The sequence below is a fragment of the Schistocerca nitens genome, chromosome 6, assembly GCF_023898315.1.
Source record: "Schistocerca nitens isolate TAMUIC-IGC-003100 chromosome 6, iqSchNite1.1, whole genome shotgun sequence".
Taxonomy (NCBI): domain Eukaryota; kingdom Metazoa; phylum Arthropoda; class Insecta; order Orthoptera; family Acrididae; genus Schistocerca; species Schistocerca nitens.
This window is the reverse complement of record NC_064619.1, coordinates 341,408,943-341,428,398: the sequence shown is the minus strand read 5'-3', so window position 1 is coordinate 341,428,398 and position 19,456 is coordinate 341,408,943. Positions and strand designations below refer to the sequence as shown.

General features: G+C 42.1%; 1 protein-coding gene across 1 annotated transcript in view; it reads left to right on the top strand.

Moving 5' to 3' along the window:
• Positions 1-19,456, top strand: part of LOC126262334 (adenylate kinase isoenzyme 5) — a 483,860-nt gene that overhangs the window by 531 nt on the left and 463,873 nt on the right. The gene's annotated exons all lie outside the window — the stretch shown is intronic.

The following is a 19,456-nucleotide window of genomic DNA, read 5'->3' as shown; positions in this document are numbered from 1 at the left end:
TAAGAGCTTAATTTCATAAGCGCGAGGTCTGTGTACCGAAACTCGCATTTGGTACTTCTCTTTTATTTCATTCCCACCTAATTCTAACAAGATATATGCGTACTACCCCGCGAAATTGTGTGATGCCCGAGCACAGCTTACGAATGTAGCCGAAGCTTGTTTTACAACAGACACATTGATAAAACCATGCACATGCAAATATTCGGCGTTCGTTACAAGTGCCGTATGATGCAATAATTATTGTTCCCCTTGTTTCTGTGATGAGTGTCATCCTGATTCATACAGCTCTCCGTAAGTCACACATTATACTTGCCACACTTCTAGATAAAATACTATAAATAAAATGACTATGCCGATTTAATTGAAAGTTCTTGTGCATCTATTTTTTCCAATCTCGTTCTTGAAAGTTATCTTATTAATAATAATATGATTGTTGTTATTCACTAAAAGTTTTTGCTAGTGGCAGTGTAAGCTGTCTGTGACCTTACACAAACTTTCAACACAGAATTTCGTAAACTTCGAACGTATGAATTCGTTTGCGAGAATGTGTTGCAAAATTTGACTGCGAGAAAGTAAATTGAAAATGCCCATCTGGTTTCCTATCTCTTTAAACGTTCGTAATGGACGAGTGGCAAGAATACTGTCTGAATTCAGCACTATGGATCACTAAACTTTTTAACTGATAAACTGGCCCTGGAAAAACTCGTTGATCCATATTTTTATTATTTAATTTTGGCTTACCTGTTCTCCAGTGGAAACGCCATGGCACTGCTCATATTTTGGCATGGAGTTTGGATGCGACAATCACTTGGGATAAATTATAACATCAATTAGTTTTGTGATTAGAAATACTGAAAAATTATCTCGTTCTTTGCATCACAAACATTAATACACAAAAAATTACAGTTCTTGAGTGGACAAACGTAAGTAGTCTTTAACATCAAACGAGACTTTTTCAAAACTGCAACTCGTAGAAATGACGTTAAATATTCAACAGTTATTCCTACCCCCAAATTCAGATTGAAAATTATGCATGACTGTTTGTCTTTCCCTATACACAAGTCTCTGGATCTCTGAACGAAGAATGCAATACCACAAGCTGCCACAATAAAGTACAAGATCTTAAATCAGTTACCTTAAATTAAATCCTCTTCTATAACTCATCAAAATAATCGTAATGAAATATTCGTCTCAAAATGCTTCAATCTCTTTCCTCACCTCAAATCATTAATTAGTAAAAAAAAAAAAAAAAAAGGTTCAAATGGCTCTAAGCACTATGGGACTTATCATCTGAGGTCATCAGTCCCCTAGACTCAGAACTACTTAAACCTAACTAACCTAAAGTCATTACACACGTCCATGCCTGAGGTAGGATTCGAACCTGCGACCGTAGCAGCAGCGCGGTTCCAGACTGAAGCACCTAGAACCGCTCGGCCACAGCAGCCTGCTTAATCAGTAAATCAGCACGTTCCACTTCCTCACAATATAACTGCAACCGTACCACTCGGCCTGTGCTGTACCACTACTCATAACACACCACTGCCACTACTGTCTCTCCTCATTTCATGATTAATAGTGCGCACCATCTCCCGCGCATCTTGCGAAACAGAGAAGCTCCAAGGGAGCCTCCAAGCGGCACAGCATCTCTGATGGAACTACGCGCTTGTAATTTCAAACAGTACAAAAGCGTTACGGGTTTATGGCATCCAAATACTAGAGAAATGGCCAGAAACTATGTACAGCCCCCTATCACTACGGAAACAATTTTCTCCTTTTTCAGGGTAAAGATCATGAAAATAAAAAATGAATCGTTCAATAATGAGTTTACACAGTCATAAAATTTACGTGAGAAGCAAAAAAAAAAAAAAAATGCTGTAAGGAATATTCGAGCCCAGGACTTCGCACTCCTGTGACTAACCACTTAACAAGCTCGGCTGCGGACTCTTTGAGTACTAGCGACCATACAAAATAGATAAATACGTGTAAAACTTTTATCTCTGTTCTCCAGAAATTGGTTAAGAGTTGTGTCTTCCTGTTTGTATTCTCTGCCTCGTGATGACTGGGTGTTGTGTGATGTCCTTAGGTTAGTTAGGTTTAAGTAGTTCTAAGTTCTAGGGGACTGATGACCATAGATGTTAAGTCCCATAGTGCTCAGAGCCATTTGAATCATTTGAATTCTTCCTGTTTGTATTATCGAGTGATTTCCTGTCAGGAAGGTCGCAGTTCGTAGTAATGGACGGCAAATCATCGAGTAAAACTGAAGTGATATCAGGTGTTCCCCAGAGAAGCGTCCTGGGACCTCTGCTGTTCCTGATCTATATAAACGACCTGGGTGACAACCTGAGCGGTTCTCTTAGGTTGTTCGCAGGTGATGCTGTAATTTACCTTCTAGTAAGGTCATCGGAAGACCAGTATCAGTTGCAAAGCGATTTAGAAAAGTTTGCTGTATGGTGTGGCAGGTGGCAGTTGACGCTAAATAGCGAAAAGTGTGAGGTGATCCACATGAGTTCCAAAAGAAATCCGTTGGAATTCGATTACTCGATAAATAGCAAAATTCTCAAGGCTGTCAATTCAACTAAGTACCTGGGTGTTAAAATTACGAACAACTTCAGTTGGAAAGATCACAAAGATTATATTGTGGGGAAGGCGAGCCAAAGGTTGCGTTTCATAAGCAGGACACTTAGAAGATGCAACAAGTCCACTAAAGAGACAGCTTACACTACACTCGTTCGTCCTCTGTTAGAATATTGCTGCGCGGTGTGGGATCCTTACCAGGTGGGATTGACGGAGGGCATCGAAAGGGTGCAAGAAAGGACAGCTCGTTTTGTATTATCACGTAATAGGGGAGAGAGTGTGGCAGACATGATACGCGAGTTGGGATGGAAGTCATTAAAGCAAAGACGTTTTTCGTCGCGGCGAGATCTATTTACGAAATTTCAGTCACCAACTTTCTCTTCCGAATGCGAAAATATTTTGTTGAGCCCAACCTACATAGGTATGAATGATCATCAAAATAAAATAAGAGAAATCAGAGCTCTAACAGAAAGGTTTAGGTGTTCGTTTTCCCCGCGCGATGTTCGGGAGTGGAATGGTAGGGAGTATGATTGTGGTTCGATGAACCCTCTGCCAAGCACTTAAATGTGAATTGCAGAGTAATCATGTAGATGTAGTCGTACCCTACAAGTCTTGTCAATTTGAATCAAATCGGTGAGGGAAAGTTTACGCGGTCCCCTTCTCAGTATAAAATAAAAAAAGACAGAGATGGTAATATTTTAAGATGCCATTAATTTTAACTGACGTTGGTGAATTCGGCCATGAGCTAAGTAGTTTCGCGCTTATGTTAGGTGCAGAGTGGAATGTAGTGCGGCCACTACTGGGTTAATAGAAGTGAAAGGGGGAGTTTTCTATTGCTTGTCTTCCAATGATGACAAGCCACAAGCGTGCGCCACTAGCACCGATCAGCTGCTATGGTATAAATGTCAGCGGAAGTAATATGAATTCATGAGCGTGCGTTATAGAGACGGTCGGCTTCAAATGTGGTACATGTTCGTAGCAAGTAATATGAAACCAAATTAAGGCTGTTGTAGTACTATGCAATGAGCAAGAGAAAAGTGACAAACATTTGTCATCGTGTCTCCCTTTTGCAATGATTTACTAATTAACTTAACATACTAATTTATGTATGTTACCAATTAATAGCAAGATCGGTAAGGGAAGGTGTGGTAAAGCGGTCAGGACGGGAAATTGAACGTTGTACATTTTTTGTCATGAACAGCGCTGCTGCCTGGTGAGAAGTGGTCAGACTAGTTCTTATACTAAATCGCTATTGTTATTAGTGACGTTGACTGACGAAGTTTTTTCCGTTTCACTCTCGTAAAAAATTTTTTTGTTTTCATGTCTCTGGTGTAAGATAAGTCATTTATGTTATTCTTGTTACCCCACTTGTACGAGAGTAATAATTTTAAAGCCTCAATGTTCAAAAACGTCCTTTGGTCTACAGATGTAATTCATCGTTATGTGTTTCAGTCTGGTAGATTCTTCTGTGGATCACTAATGCCGACATGGCGTCCGATCGGGAAAAGTGACTAAACTACTCACCGAGAAAACTGGTCAAGGTGTTCACCCAAAAATATGAATTAGTTACTTCCAAAAAACACTCACAATACAACAGATAAAACTTACTTATAAACTCTTTTATATACATAGCTATCATCTAAGATTCCTTCCCTCTGTGACAATTTTGAATTAATGAAGTTATATTACGTACAACCGTTCCCCGTCTGTTATATTTGGCCCAATAAAAAAGTCCTATTGAAAACCGTCTGCTCCAGGTGCTTGGCATTGTTTCAAATACTAGGGCATGAAGATGCCTGGAAAATTTGCCCAGAAATCAGAAAAACGAGCATGGGATCTTGTTGCGATGGCACTCGCTTCGGTACGGAAAACTGGTCACTATATAAGCCTTCATAAAAAAAATGCCTGTAGTTGGAAAATATTCTTTTTCTTTTTGCTTTAAAATGTTGGCTGTGATAGCTTACAATATGTAGATTCAAAATTTGTAAGTGGTAAGCTTATATCAGTATCAGTGGTTTGGTGAAAACTGAATTTCTCTAGGGTTAACCAACCTCCTCTCTTTCCGTTCTATGTGACCCGAGTTGTTGCCCTATATTGTCAATATTAGCTCGTGAGCAACGACCACTGATCTAGACGTAAGGTTTGCAGGTGAAAAAATGTGACCAAATAGGTACGACGATACAGGCAAAAACTGTGTCAATAACAAATTCTAAAATGTATTATGAAATGCTTATATTAATCATCAAGTCACAAACAAATCACTGAACATACAGCTCTAGTTCAGTCACTCATTCAGAAAACTGTTGAAACAGATAACATTCAACATTTCAGCGCCAACATTTTCATTTATTTTTTAGTGATACTATCACAGCAAATATAAATAGACAAAGGAATGAAATTTGCAACGACCACCTCTTCTTTTGCGTCTCCCCTGCACCTGGGAGATGGGCTCCACAGTAGTGACGTGGGACACTTCCCCGTAGCTCCATTTGCAGCTAAAGTCTAATAACTTAATAACTACTAATCTGAAACATTTTATTTTACTACCAGCTACCAAGGGCGCCCATAGCTGCTGGTAGGGGGGGGGGGGGGGGGGAGACCGTGGCATTCTACTAGCTATCAAGGAAAGGAAAGAATTTAGTATATTCAGGTTTTTTCTTTCAAGAAACGACTTAAAAGTCAGTATCACACAGGTTTTTAACATGGTCGGATTTGAAAAAATGTTAATGGCTGTTTGCATATCGCCATTCGTGTTCCAAAATACGTCCTACCCCCCAAATTATCGTATGGGCTCCCTTGCCATTTACGATTACAAACGACCATCTCCAGGCACAGGATTCTTCACCTTAGCATCAAATGATGACGTTGGTTCAAATGGTTCAAATGGCTCTGAGCACTATGGGACTTAACTTCTGAGGTCTTCAGTCCCCTAGAACTTAGGACTACTTAAATCTAACTAACCTAAGGACATCACACACATCCATGCCCGAGGCAGGATTCGAACCTCCGACCGTAGCGGTCGCGCGGTTCCAGACTGTAGCGCCTAGAACCGCTCGGCCACCCCGGATGGCGATGACGTTGGAAATGAAAGTTATGTAGCGAATCAGTTACTTTAAGGTCAAGTCTGATTGAAGAAATTTTATCCTCGAAAAAATATTTGTTGCAATTAAGTCGTTACTGTAATTAATTTCTTCCTCATTACAAAAGACAATTCTCATACCAAATGTTTCTGTAATCGGTAATGAACAATTTTCATCAGAGAAAGAGGATGAAAATTTACACATAGAACGGATTCATAGCATTCAGTTCTTGTGAAACACAACACGAAGTAATGATTGCTATCGACAGACGATCTCAAGATAGTTCCATATTTCTCGATTTCCAGAAGGCTTTTGACATCGGTCCTCACAAGCTACTTCTAATCAAATTGCCTGTGGAGTACCGTCTCTCTTGTGTGACTGAATTCGTGATTTCCTGTGAGAAGATCACAGTTCGCAGTAACTGACAAGAGGTCAGCGAGCGAAACAAAAATTATATCAGGAGTTCTCCAGGCAAGTGTTACAGGCTCTCTGCTGTTTCTAATGTATATACATGATTTTTGAGAAAATGTGAACAGTCCCCTTAGGTTGTTTGCAGATGATGCCGTCGTTTACCATATGGTAAAGTCATCAGAAGCTCAATACGAAGTACAAAATCATTTAGATAAGATATCTTGTAGAGTGAAAAGTGGTAACTGACCATGAACAATAAGCAGTGTGATATATTCCATAAGAGTACTACAACAAATCCGTTAAATTTCGGTTATGCGAAAAATCACGGAAATTTAAAGGTTGTCGGTTCAATTAAATGGCTAGAGATTGCAATTATGAACAACTTGAATTGGAACAATCGTACAGAAAATGTTGTGGGGAAGGCGATACTAAAGGATTGTAATTAACTGTAACATTTGGGCTGCATTCAAAAAGTATGGACATTAATCAGTCAACCTGCGTTCTTTTTGCCAGAACACATACAAGATGCAACAAATTTGCTAGAGGGATGCGCACACTACTATTGTCCGTCCTCTGCTGGAGTATTGCTGCGCGGCATCGTATCCTTATCAGGTAGGGTTGATGGAGCACATCGCAAAAGTTTAAAGAAGGGCAGCTCGTTTTGTACTATCGGGAAATGGTGGATGTATTACGATCTGAGGTAGCAATCGTTAGAACAAAGACGTTTTTCGTTGTGGCAAGATCTTTCTAGAAAATTTCAATCTACAGCTTTTTCCTACGAACGCGAAAATAGTAGGTTGACACCCTGTAACATAGGGAGAAGTGATCATCGTAATAAAATAAGAGAAATCAGAGCTCGCACGGAAAGATTTAAGTGATCCTTTTTCCCCTGTGCTATTCAAGAGTGGAACGGTCGGAAAATAGTTCTAAAATTCGTTCTGTGAACCCCCTGCCAGGCACTAAGATGTGTATTGCAGAGCAGCGATGTAGATCTAGAGGAGGAGACAGTAGTATAAACTATTTTGTTCAAATCTATTCCAAAATGCTATCGGACCACGCACCTCGAGTTCTAAGAAATCTGACACAGTAGTTCTGGAGGGTACTCCTGGTGGAAAATTGGCTCTAATTTCTGCTGCATTACCAGGGAGTCGCAGACGGCAGTGCGTCCTCGAATCGGCCTATGACGTCCACGATCAGGAAGCACAGCCGACGCTGTAAACACCTCTAAGACGATATGGGTGCTGTTCCGTTTGAATATTCAGCCGTGTAGTCTGTACCCATTACGAATTGGAAGTTGTGTGGAGTGCTAATACGTTCGTTAATGTCTAGCCTTTCACAACACGAAGTTTATATCATCAATTAATCTAAGTATTCGATTGTGTGTATGTTGCAGTTACCACGCGCACCGCAACAGGTCATATCTGAAGCTGTGAACTACATAAGCAGAAGGGCGATTTTTCAGAAATAGTTTCACTTAATTTAGATACACAATCGAGTATGTAAAAATAATTACACATTGTCAGCAGGAGAGCGAACTCTGAATCTGAATAATGTAGTTTTCTTTCTAGAGAAGTTTATTTCTCCAGATCTAAATATGGGTAAATAAACTTCTCTAGTGAGAAGATTACATTGTTCAGAAATGATTATAGTTACAGCAAACAGTTAATCACACCAACGAGACCATTATTGAATACGTAAATTCGGAATGTTTTTCGTCCTAGTCCGGAAATGCAGTTTAGGAATAGTATAACGTTTTTGAAGAACGAACGTTTCCTTTATGAAAATCAGCATGGACTCCAAAGACAAGAAATCCGAAATTCACATCGACTTGTTTGTCTAGGACATTCAGAGTATTCTCGAGTTGATGCCGTGTTCCTTGACTTTAGGAAGACTTTCGATATAATTCCAAACTGTTGTTTGGTGAACAGAATACGAACCTATCGAGTATTGGGCCAGATTTTTTTATTTTTTTTATTTTTTTTTATTCAGGGCTTCCCTGGAGGTAGAGCTCAACGTGTTGGTTTTAACTGGAAGAAATCTACAGCCGTAAAGTTAATTTCGGGAATATCCCAAGAGAGTGTTACAGCGCCGTTGTTATCTATCAAGTTTGTGAAAGATGCAGTGGACAATATGAAAAGCGCCATGAAGGTTTTCACGGACGATGCTGTTGTCTGAAGGAGGATTGCAACGGCAGAAGGCTGTAGCAGAATAACAGGAAATCCTACAGGGGGGTAGACGATTCGTGTAGCGACTGATGGTTGGACCAAAACATAAATAAATGTAGCACATTGCGGATAAATAAACGAAGAAAATAATATTTGTAACCGAACCACAAGGCCGTTTCTACCATTACATCACTTCTGTCATTATTTCTGTCTCATAAAAGACATTCCCCAACCCAAATGTTTCTACATTCGATAATGTACAGTTCTTGTCGGAAAAAGATGAAATTCTATCAAGGAATTATTACTATAAAGTATTTTTTCAATCTATTGCAGAATGCTAACGAACAAGTCATATTACATTCTAAGAAATCTGTTGGCTTGAGATCACTGCATCCAGTAACCATGGTAAAATACCTAGGAGTAACCATCTGGCTCGAGCTGAAGTGGAGTGACCAAGTAAAGTAAACTGCATTAAAAGTAATGACGGGCTGCGATCCATTGGAAAGATCTTAAGGAAATGTAATTCATCCACAAAAGTCATGGCTTACAAAGCACTTGTAACACCGATACTTGCTGATCAGTTTGGGTGCCTTACTAAGTAGGTTCAAATGGCTCTGAGCACTATGGGACTTAACTTCTAAGGTCATCAGTCCCCTAGAACTTAGAACTACTTAAACCTAACTAACCTAAGGACATCACACACATCCATGCCCGAGGCAGGATTCGAACCTGCGATCGTAGCGGTCGCGCGGTTCCAGACTGTAGCGCCTAGAACCGCTCGGCCACCCCGGCCGGCCTTACTAAGTAGGATTACTAGAAGGGACAGAGAAGATGCAGCGAAGAACAGTAATTTTCGTCCAGGTGTTCGGTTAGTACGCGCAAGAGCGATTCGGGGAAGCTCAACAAATTTCGGTGTCAGACGCCAAAAGAGAGGCATTGTGCATCACAGAGAATTTCCTTGTTGAAATTCCGAGGAGCGTATTTTTCAAGAAGATGCGGGGAACATATTACTTCCACCAGATACTTCTCCCAAAATGATTACGACGAGAAAATCTCATAAATTAGAGCTCATACTAAATTTTATCGGTAGTCATTCTTTCCATCCGTCTTTTTCAGGACGAACATAGAAGGGAGGAGAGAGAGAGAGAGAGAGAGAGAGAGAGAGAGAGAGAGAGAGAGAGAGAGAGAGAGAGTGATGCCAGAAGTACCCTCCGCCGTACACCGTAAGGTGCTTTGCGGAATATAGGTGTAGATGAAGCTTCAGAGGCCTTCTGTCAGTTACGGAAGCACCATTCAGTTCGTCAATATTACTGAAGTTCATTAATAATACCGGTAAAGCTCTCGTTAACGATTCATGATCGCGAACACATTATCATTATAAACGATAGTACTCTCCAAAAGTTAAAGAATCCACCACGCTTTTATAAAGTAGTCTCACGCTTTGTCATAGTATTTAACTGACATCGCACAATGTGTTTTGCATTTGTATCCGACACTACCTCGCGGCATTCCCGCTCACGCTGCGGTGAGTTACGCATAGCTGATTGTCGCTGTTGCTACTCGAGATGTCGGGACGCGGAAGGGGACGCAAAGCTGCTGCCTTGGCGGAGTTGCTGCTCACGCTAGCAGGAACATCCGGCAAGAAGAAGAGGAAGACTGCAGCGCAGTGCTTTCGCTGCCAAAAGCTTGGCACTGCAGCGGAGCAGTTGCGTGCTTGAAGTGTGCGCAAGCACACGACACACGCGACTGCAAGAAGCAGAAGGACGCCCCCTGTACCTGCGCCAACTGCGGTGGCGCACACGCGGCCAACGCCCGCTCCTGCGCCTACAGAAAAAATTGGCGCGGACCGGAGAAGAAGACGCAGAAGCAAGTGACCACCACACACGAAGAGGTGGTCACTTGTACAGAAGACGTCGTCACCAGGCGCCTTAACGACGCCGTACAAGAAGCCATGTCCGCCTTCAAATCCGCCATGGTGGAAGAGAGGGCGGCCATGCTGGCGGAACTGGGCGAGGCTCGGCGTCAGATTGCTGTGCTGACGCAGGAGCTTCGCTCAGCCAAGGAAGCTTCCGCCACAACAGACACCGCCACCCAGACGACTCCTCCATGTGAGAAGGAGTTCGCGACGGTGGCCACGCAGACCGACGTGCCTGCCGAAGGGGAGGCAACACAGCACAAGACGGACACCGAAGCAGCAGCGCAAGATGAAGAGTGGGAAGAAGTCCAATTCCTCCCGCTTCCAGACATGTACAGCGCAAGCGCTGTATTGAAGAAGATCGCTGGCTCGCTTCGCGATGGTACCTACCCCCACCACGACCACCCTTATCCTTTCGTTCCACCTAACCATCCTATACCTCCACTCCCACATCACCCACTTGGGTATCCAGAAGGCCTTATTGGTCTTTCTAGGGAGGAGTTCAATCTGATTGACTCCTACCCTATCTTCACAGAGTTGCAAATGCGTTGTATCATCATCGCTCTGGTCAACGGAGAATATGATAAATTAGGAATCCGAATGCACGGTATCCCAGCCGAGGAAGAGACCTCAGCAACAAGTAAGAAGAAAAAGAAAAATCGTCATATCGACAAGCTCAAGAAATAGGTCATCGGCACTCCTTGCCAGTCCAGAAATACCTACCAGTACAGAAAGAAGATTCGACAAGATCCCAGGGGAGTAAAGGCCAACAGGCCACAAACTTCCAATCGAACATCCTCACAGTGAGGAAGTCAAAATAGGAGCAGCAAGCAAGCAACCTCGCGGCAGACCCAAACCAGTGCTGCAAACCCATTTTCGACCACGTCCTTACACGACATATGAAAAGTCCCGTCGTTCATCTTGAAAGTCCCTACGAATGCAAAAAATTCTAGACTGATCAAAATAAAATAAAATAGTTAATCACGTATTGGGTGGTAGTATTTCTCCTATCTTAACAAATTTGTGTGCTAAACGGTCACTGTTTTCAAACAAAATATTCATAATGTTATTTGGGAAGCTTGCTACTGTTAGTGTTTTGGGCAGTTTTAGAATGGACGAAAATACTTTTATGAGTTAATCTATATGACCTGCTGTTGACAAGGATAGTGAGTGTTCAGCAAATGATGTTGCCAGTCTTATTTCATCAGCTGTGATGTCCTCTTCGAGCTTAAGACTTGCGTTGCTTGTAGTTTGTTGATGCACCTACGATGAAAGCACTGACAGTTTATCGAATTATGACACTAGACTTCTGTGCGAATAGCGATTTGTGTGTTTCGATAGTTTGCTTCTTCCAGCACCTAAACTAATATCACGTGCCTTGCAACGAGCACGATAACTGTTCTTGGTATCTGCAGTTAACCACCCTTTAAACTGTTCTTCCTCTTGCCACACTTACGTATATTTCAGATTTTGGCGTTTACTCTCACTGTTTTTTAACACTCTTTTCTTTTTCGGTGCTGAAGCCATAATAAAAAAAATTCTAATGCACAATCCCCGCGCCCAAGAAAAGAAGCTTCAGAAGCTTGTTTTTAACAAAAGGAACTGAACGTATCTATGAGAGCTGTTCGTCCTTTATTTTCAACATGTGAACACACAACAAAGACAGCAACACAATCGCCACCGCGGAATTTAACCTTCGAGCGGGGGCGCTCATGCATCAAGTGCTCCAGTCGCAAGTAACATTGTTTTGTACGGTTCGACTATTGTTTTACAATTGCGAGTCCGTGCCTATTCCTTTATTAATGCTTCAGATAGCACAGTAATAAGTTGTGTTGTCATACGTCCAAATGAGTAGCTGTTATATAAATTAAACTGCAAGTTATGTGAGAAAAAATTTACGATCCCTGCAAGAAAATGACCCAGATTCCGAGCTAGGACTGCAATACCACAATGAGGCTGTTATCTACGAGATAATTAGTGTCTAAATAAGCGATTGCCGGGGTCTGATGCAGCTGTACTGTTGAATGCTTCGAATGGATAATTATTGTGGGGTAACACTTTTATGCGTCAACAGTGACATGATGAAAGGTTTATTTTATTATTGTTTAAATAAACAGTGATTTAGCGCATATGATTAAGTTTATTTTATCGCTGTTTAATTAACCTTCGATTAAATTGTGATTTTGCTCATACATGTTTGCCTTGGTAACATAAAGATAGCTACTCTTTACGTGTGTACAAAGTGCTCTGTACGCCCGATCGAGGGGAATGTAACTGTGGAAGTAACCGTGGTGCAGAGATTACAGTAGACGCTCTAAAAGTTGCCTGCTGGCTGCTGGGCCCCTGGTTTCGGTCGTCGCATATCGGCCCCTTTCGGAGCATTTTTCGTTAATTGTTTTCAGTTCGCGAATGTTGCTAGCGTTAGTATTTCTTCAACATTGGCCATTTTTCTTCTAATCACTGCCACAAATAAGTACTATATTTGAAAATGATTGTCTCGCAATGCGCATTTCCGAATCTGTTACTTCTCTTTGAAATTTGTGCCTTAGGAGGCAGCGTGCGCTATACGACGAATTGGTCAGTATTTCCCCTGTGGCGTACCCTCTCCAGGCAGTGATTAAAATACTTTTCTTCTGCTCCTAGTTTCGTCCTAAGGTGGACCCTTATAGGTAACTTTTGGTACGCATTGGTGACAGACGTATGCGATGTCTAAGGTTTGTATAATTTGGCAATTTTTTCTCTTTTATTAATTTTTCTTTCACGAACAAAAGGTCCCTACTTCCTAATGTTCCGCAAAATTGTACGAGGGCAATCCCAAAAGCAAAGTCTCCTTTTTTTTGTAAGTACATAACTCTGTTTGTGTGGCAGTTGGTCACACTGTTATAAGAGTGCTTCACGCGCTGTGTGTACTGCGAACGGCTGAAAGCAAGGGGAAACTACGGCCGTAATTTTTCCCGAGGGCATGCAGCTTTACTGTATGATTAAATGATGATGGCGTCCTCTTGGGTAAAATATTCCGGAGGTAAAATAGTCCCCCATTCGGATCTCCGGGCGGGGACTACTCAAGAGGATGTCGTTATCAGGAGAAAGAAAACTGGCGTTCTACGGATCGGAGCGTGGAATGTCAGGTCCCTTAATCGGGCAGGTAGGTTAGAAAATTTGAAAAGGGAAATGGATAGGTTAAAGTTAGATATAGTGGGAATTAGTGAAGTTCGGTGGAAGGAGGAACAAGACTTCTGGTCAGGTGACTACAGGGTTATAAACACAAAGTCAAATAGGGGTAATGCAGCAGTAGGTTTAATAATGAATAGGAAAATAGGAACGCGGGTAAGCTACTACAAACAGCTTAGTGAACGCATTATTGTGGCCAAGATAGATACGAAGCCCACACCTACTACAGTAGTACAAGTTTATATGCCAACTAGCTCTGCAGATGACGAAGAAATTGAAGAAATGTATGATGAAATAAAAGAAATTATTCAGATAGTGAAGGGAGACGAAAATTTAATAGTCATGGGTGACTGGAATTCGAGTGTAGGGAAAGGGAGAGAAGGAAACGTAGTAGGTGAATATGGATTGGGGCTAAGAAATGAAAGAGGAAGCCGCCTGGTAGAATTTTGCACAGAGCACAACTTAATCATAGCTAATACTTGGTTTAAGAATCATGATAGAAGGTTGTATACATGGAAGAACCCTGGAGATACTAAAAGGTATCAGATAGATTATATAATGGTAAGACAGAGATTTAGGAACCAGGTTTTAAATTGTAAGACATTTCCAGGGGCAGATGTGGACTCTGACCACAATCTATTGGTTATGACCTGTAGATTAAAACTGAAGAAACTGCTAAAAGGTGGGAATTTAAGGAGATGGGACCTGGATAAACTGAAAGAACCAGAGGTTGTACAGAGTTTCAGGGAGAGCATAAGGGAACAATTGACAGGAATGGGGGAAAGAAATACAGTAGAAGAAGAATGGGTAGCTTTGAGGGATGAAGTAGTGAAGGCAGCAGAGGATCAAGTAGGTAAAAAGACGAGGGCTAGTAGAAATCCTTGGGTAACAGAAGAAATATTGAATTTAATTGATGAAAGGAGAAAATATAAAAATGCAGTAAATGAAGCAGGCAAAAAGGAATACAAACGTCTCAAAAATGAGATCGACAGGAAGTGCAAAATGGCTAAGCAGGGATGGCTAGAGGACAAATGTAAGGATGTAGAGGCTTATCTCACTAGGGGTAAGATAGATACTGCCTACAGGAAAATTAAAGAGACCTTTGGAGATAAGAGAACCACTTGTATGAACATCAAGAGCTCAGATGGAAACCCAGTTCTAAGCAAAGAAGGGAAAGCAGAAAGGTGGAAGGAGTATATAGAGGGTCTATACAAGGGCGATGTACTTGAGGACAATATTATGGAAATGGAAGAGGATGTAGATGAAGATGAAATGGGAGATACGATACTGCGTGAAGAATGTGACAGAGCACTGAAAGAACTGAGTCGAAACAAGGCCCCCGGAGTAGACAACATTCCATTGGAACTACTGACGGCTTTGGGAGAAACTCTACCATCTGGTAAGCAAGATGTATGAAACAGGCGAAATACCCTCAGACTTCAAGAAGAATATAATAATTCCAATTCCAAAGAAAGCAGGTGTTGACAGGTGTGAGAATTACCGGACAATCAGTTTAATAAGCCACAGCTGCAAAATACTAACACGAATTCTTTACAGACGAATGGAAAAACTAGTAGAAGCCGACCTCGGGGAAGATCAGTTTGGATTCCGTAGAAATACTGGAACACGTGAGGCAATACTGACCTTACGACTTACCTTAGAAGAAAGATTAAGGAAAGGCAAACCTACGTTTCTAGCATTTGTAGACTTAGAGAAAGCTTTTGACAATGTTGACTGGAATACTCTCTTTCAAATTCTAAAGGAGGCAGGGGTAAAATACAGGGAGCGAAAGGCTATTTACAATTTGTACAGAAACCAGATGGCAGTTATAAGAGTCGAGGGGCATGAAAGGGAAGCAGTGGTTGGGAAGGGAGTAAGACAGGGTTGTAGCCTCTCCCCGATGTTATTCAATCTGTATATTGAGCAAGCAGTAAAGGAAACAGAAGAAAAATTCGGAGTAGGTATTAAAATTCATGGAGAAGAAGTAAAAACTTTGAGGTTCGCCGATGACATTATAATTCTGTCAGACAGCAAAGGACTTGGAAGAGCAGTTGAACGGAATGAACAGTGTCTTGAAAGGAGGATATAAGATGAACATCAACAAAAGCAAAACGAGGATAATGGAATGTAGTCAAATTAAATCGGGTGATGCTGAGGGGATTAGATTAGGAAATGAGACACTTAAAGTAGTAAAGGAGTTTTGCTATTTAGGGAGTAAAATAACTGATGATGGTCGAAGTAGAGAGGATATAAAATGTAGACTGGCAATGGCAAGGAAATCGTTTCTGAAGAAGAGAAATTTGTTAACATCGAGTATAGATTTAAGTGTCAGGAAGTCGTTTCTGAAAGTATTTGTATGGAGTGTAGCCATGTATGGAAGTGAAACATGGACGATAAATAGTTTGGACAAGAAGAGAATAGAAGCTTTCGAAATGTGGTGCTACAGAAGAATGCTGAAGATTAGATGGGTAGATCACATAACTAATGAGGAGGTACTGAATTGGATTGGGGAGAAGAGGAGTTTGTGGCACAACTTGACCAGAAGAAGGGATCGGTTGGTAGGACATGTTCTGAGGCATCAAGGGATCACCAATTTAGTATTGGAGGGCAGCGTGGAGGGTAAAAATCGTAGGGGGAGACCAAGAGATGCATACACTAAGCAGATTCAGAAGGATGTAGGTTGCAGTAGGTACTGGGAGATGAAGAAGCTTGCACAGGATAGAGTAGCATGGAGAGCTGCATCAAACCAGTCTCAGGACTGAAGACCACAACAACAACAACGTGTAAACATGCACACGCCGCGCTGAGGCGCTGTCTTGGCTTGGCAGCCGTTGAGAATGGAGCTCCCGTTGGATGTTACCGCCAAGTGCGAATTGCGTGCAGTTATTCGGTTTTTGAACGCAAAGAGCACTGCGCCGATTGAAATCCATCGCCAATTGACGGAAGTGTGTGGTGAGTCGTACATGGATGTCAAAAATGTTAGTAAGTGGTGTAGTGAGTTTGCAGCTGGTCGGACCGAAATTCACAACGAACAAAGGAGCGGGAAACCGTCAATTTTTGAGGAGACAGCGTAGAAAATGGCTCTGAGCACTATGCGACTAACTTCTGAGGTCATCAGTCGCCAGAACTTAGAACTAATTAAACCTAACTAACCTAAGGACATCACACACATCCATGCCCGAGGCAGGATTCGAACCTGCGACCATAGCGGTCGCTCGGCTGCAGACTGTAGCGCCTAGAACCGCACGGCCAGTCGAGCCGGCGACAGTGTAGAAGGTTGAGCAAAGCGTGCGCGGAGATCGGCAGATCACCCTGGATGATCTCTGCACGTTGGTTCCTGGGGTTTCCCGAAGCACCGCTCACAGAATTTTAACGGAAACATTGAACTACGGGAAGGTGTGCGCAAGATGGGTGCCACGCATGCTGACTGAGGACCACATGCGGCAACGAGTTGATGATTCCCGCGCATTTCTTCACCGCCTTGCAACCGAACAGGACAACTTTCTGGAGTCAATTGTCACGAGTGACGAAACCTGGGTATACCACTTTACACCTGAGACCAAGCAACAATCACGCCAGTGGCGGCATCCTTCTTCAGCATGGCGGCGAGGTGGTATGACATGGGTATGCAAAAACTGCCACAGCGTCTACAAAAATGCATCGACAGAAATGGTGATTATGTCGAAAAATAGCTAAGTGTTCAAGCTGTAAACTGATGTACACCATTGTAGAAATAAACAGGTCTATGTACTTATAAAAAAATAGGAGACCTTACTTTTGGGTTTACCCTCGTATTTATTTTCTCACGAACCGGCTTTCGGCTTCTCAGGCCATCTTTAGGTGGGAGCTGCATGTCACAAATATTATTTGCATAGAAAATACATGTGACAAAGTGTTTGCATAGGATACATAAGAATAATATTATAATAATTACAGTAACTAGAAAGGGAGTAAACAAAGAAAGTTTTTATGTGGAGATACGTATAACAAATGTTATACACGAACTTCCAGCATGCTGGAACATCTTGAGTAGGCAACTTTTGTTAAGCAATAGAACTAAAAACAAGTCGAAGTTGCAACTTGGACTGGTTTTTCGTTATATTAAATGTTATACATGTAACAAATGTTATATGTATGTCCACATAAAAACTTTCTTTGTTTATCTGAGCCGGAGCCATATCGGACGAATGATCAGAAGCCAGTCATTTACACCACTGCGCTTTGTCAGAATGGAGTCAGCTATGGGACATCAGTCAGTGAAACCGAAGTCAGTCATGTAGAATGGAATACACATTGAGTTAAAACTTCAAAATTACGGGGGAAGGTCGGAAAGTAGCGCACAATAATTGTATTACGAGAAAGTTTGATAGGTAAAAAAAAAAAAAAAAAAAAAAAAACCACAAATGAACTTAAATCTTTTACCTAATTTTCTGTATAGTCACCAACGTTCTCAACACATTTCTCTTATCATGGTACCAATTTCAATAAGCTCTGTTCGTAGAAGCTCTTTCGGTTGGAGTATAGCCATCTGTGGACTGCTGATTACACTTCCGCATGTCGCAAAACCTTGGCTGGTCAGAGATTTCTTCATGGGACCAAACAGATGAAATTCCGACGGTGCAAGATCCGGACTGTGTGGTGAAGCTGGCACACCTCCCACCAAAATTTAGCGATTTTCTCATGAACAGGAACAGCAACATGCGGGTGACCATTATCGCGAAGAAGTTTGACAACGTCAGCATTAATGTTGCGGTGCTTGTCACGAAGGGCACGATACAAGTTTAATGTAGGCTGCAACATTCACAGTGGTCCCGTGTTCTAAAAATTCCACCAATAACACACCGTGCATATCCCAGAATACTGTCACTTTCCTAGGTGATTGAGATATTCTGAATTTTTTTCGTACTGAGGGACCACATAGTTTTCACTCAGTATAACCCTGCTTGGTTTCGGGCGTGTAATGGTACGCCCACGAATCATCACCAGTGAAAATTCCTTTCAGAAGGTCACTATCTTCTGCGGCGTAACGCGAAAAGTGATCCAAGATTGTCATCACTGGCCGGCCGTTGTGGCCGAGCGGTTCTAGGCGCTTCAGTCTGGAATCGCGCGACAGCTACGGTCTCAGGTTCGAATCTTGCCTCGGCCATGAATGTGTGTGATGTCCTTAGGTTAGTTAGGTTTAAGTAGTTCTAAGTTCTAGGGGACTCATGACTTCAGATGTTGAGTCCCATAGTGGTCAGAGCCATTTGAACCATTTGATTGTCATCATTCGCTGGCCCTTGTGGTTGTCTGTCAGGTTCTTAGCGAGCACTAACTTAACAAAATTTCAGCGTCTTATGCACCATATCGTACACTGAAATATAGACAATTTTGAACTGTTGCGACAAGGTTTGCAGCTGCACACGCCTGTCGTTCAAAATTGCTGCCTTAATTGCTCCGACATGCTGCAGAGTTGCAGCTGTTACCGGCCGCCCGGAGCGTGACGTGTCACTGAGGTTCACATGGCCCTCTTGGAAGAATGCGTACCACCTGCATACATTGCTACTATCCATACAGTCGTCCCCATACACGCCACGCATGTGCCTCTGAATTTCACTCGGTTTATGCTCTTTGGCCCACAAATATCGAAATACACTTCGCTGCTCTTCACAAGTTGACGACAAAAACATACTACGCGGCCGGCCGCAGTGGCCGTGCGGTTCTAGGCGCTGCAGTCTGGAGCCGCGAGACCGCTACGGTCGCAGGTTCGAAACCTACCTCGGGCATGGATGTGTGTGATGTCCTTAGGTTAGTTAGGTTTAACTAGTTCTAAGTTCTAGGGGACTAATGACCTCAGAAGTTGAGTCCCATAGCGCTCAGAGTCATACTACGATCCTTTTACGTAATTATGTCAACCAAAATTAAGTTGTGTCACTTTTTTCGCTTTCCGAGCATAGCTGAACGTACGGTGCCGAGAGAGGAGCACCATAAACGCCGCGAGGAGAGCAACAAGTGGCGAGTAGAGTTATTGCAGTAATTTTTACTAAGACTGTTGATAAAAAATATCGGAAATCCGATATATCAATATTAAAAAATATCATTATCGACGCTCGATACATCAAAAAAATTATCGATGTATGGGCGGAGAAAATATAGATGTA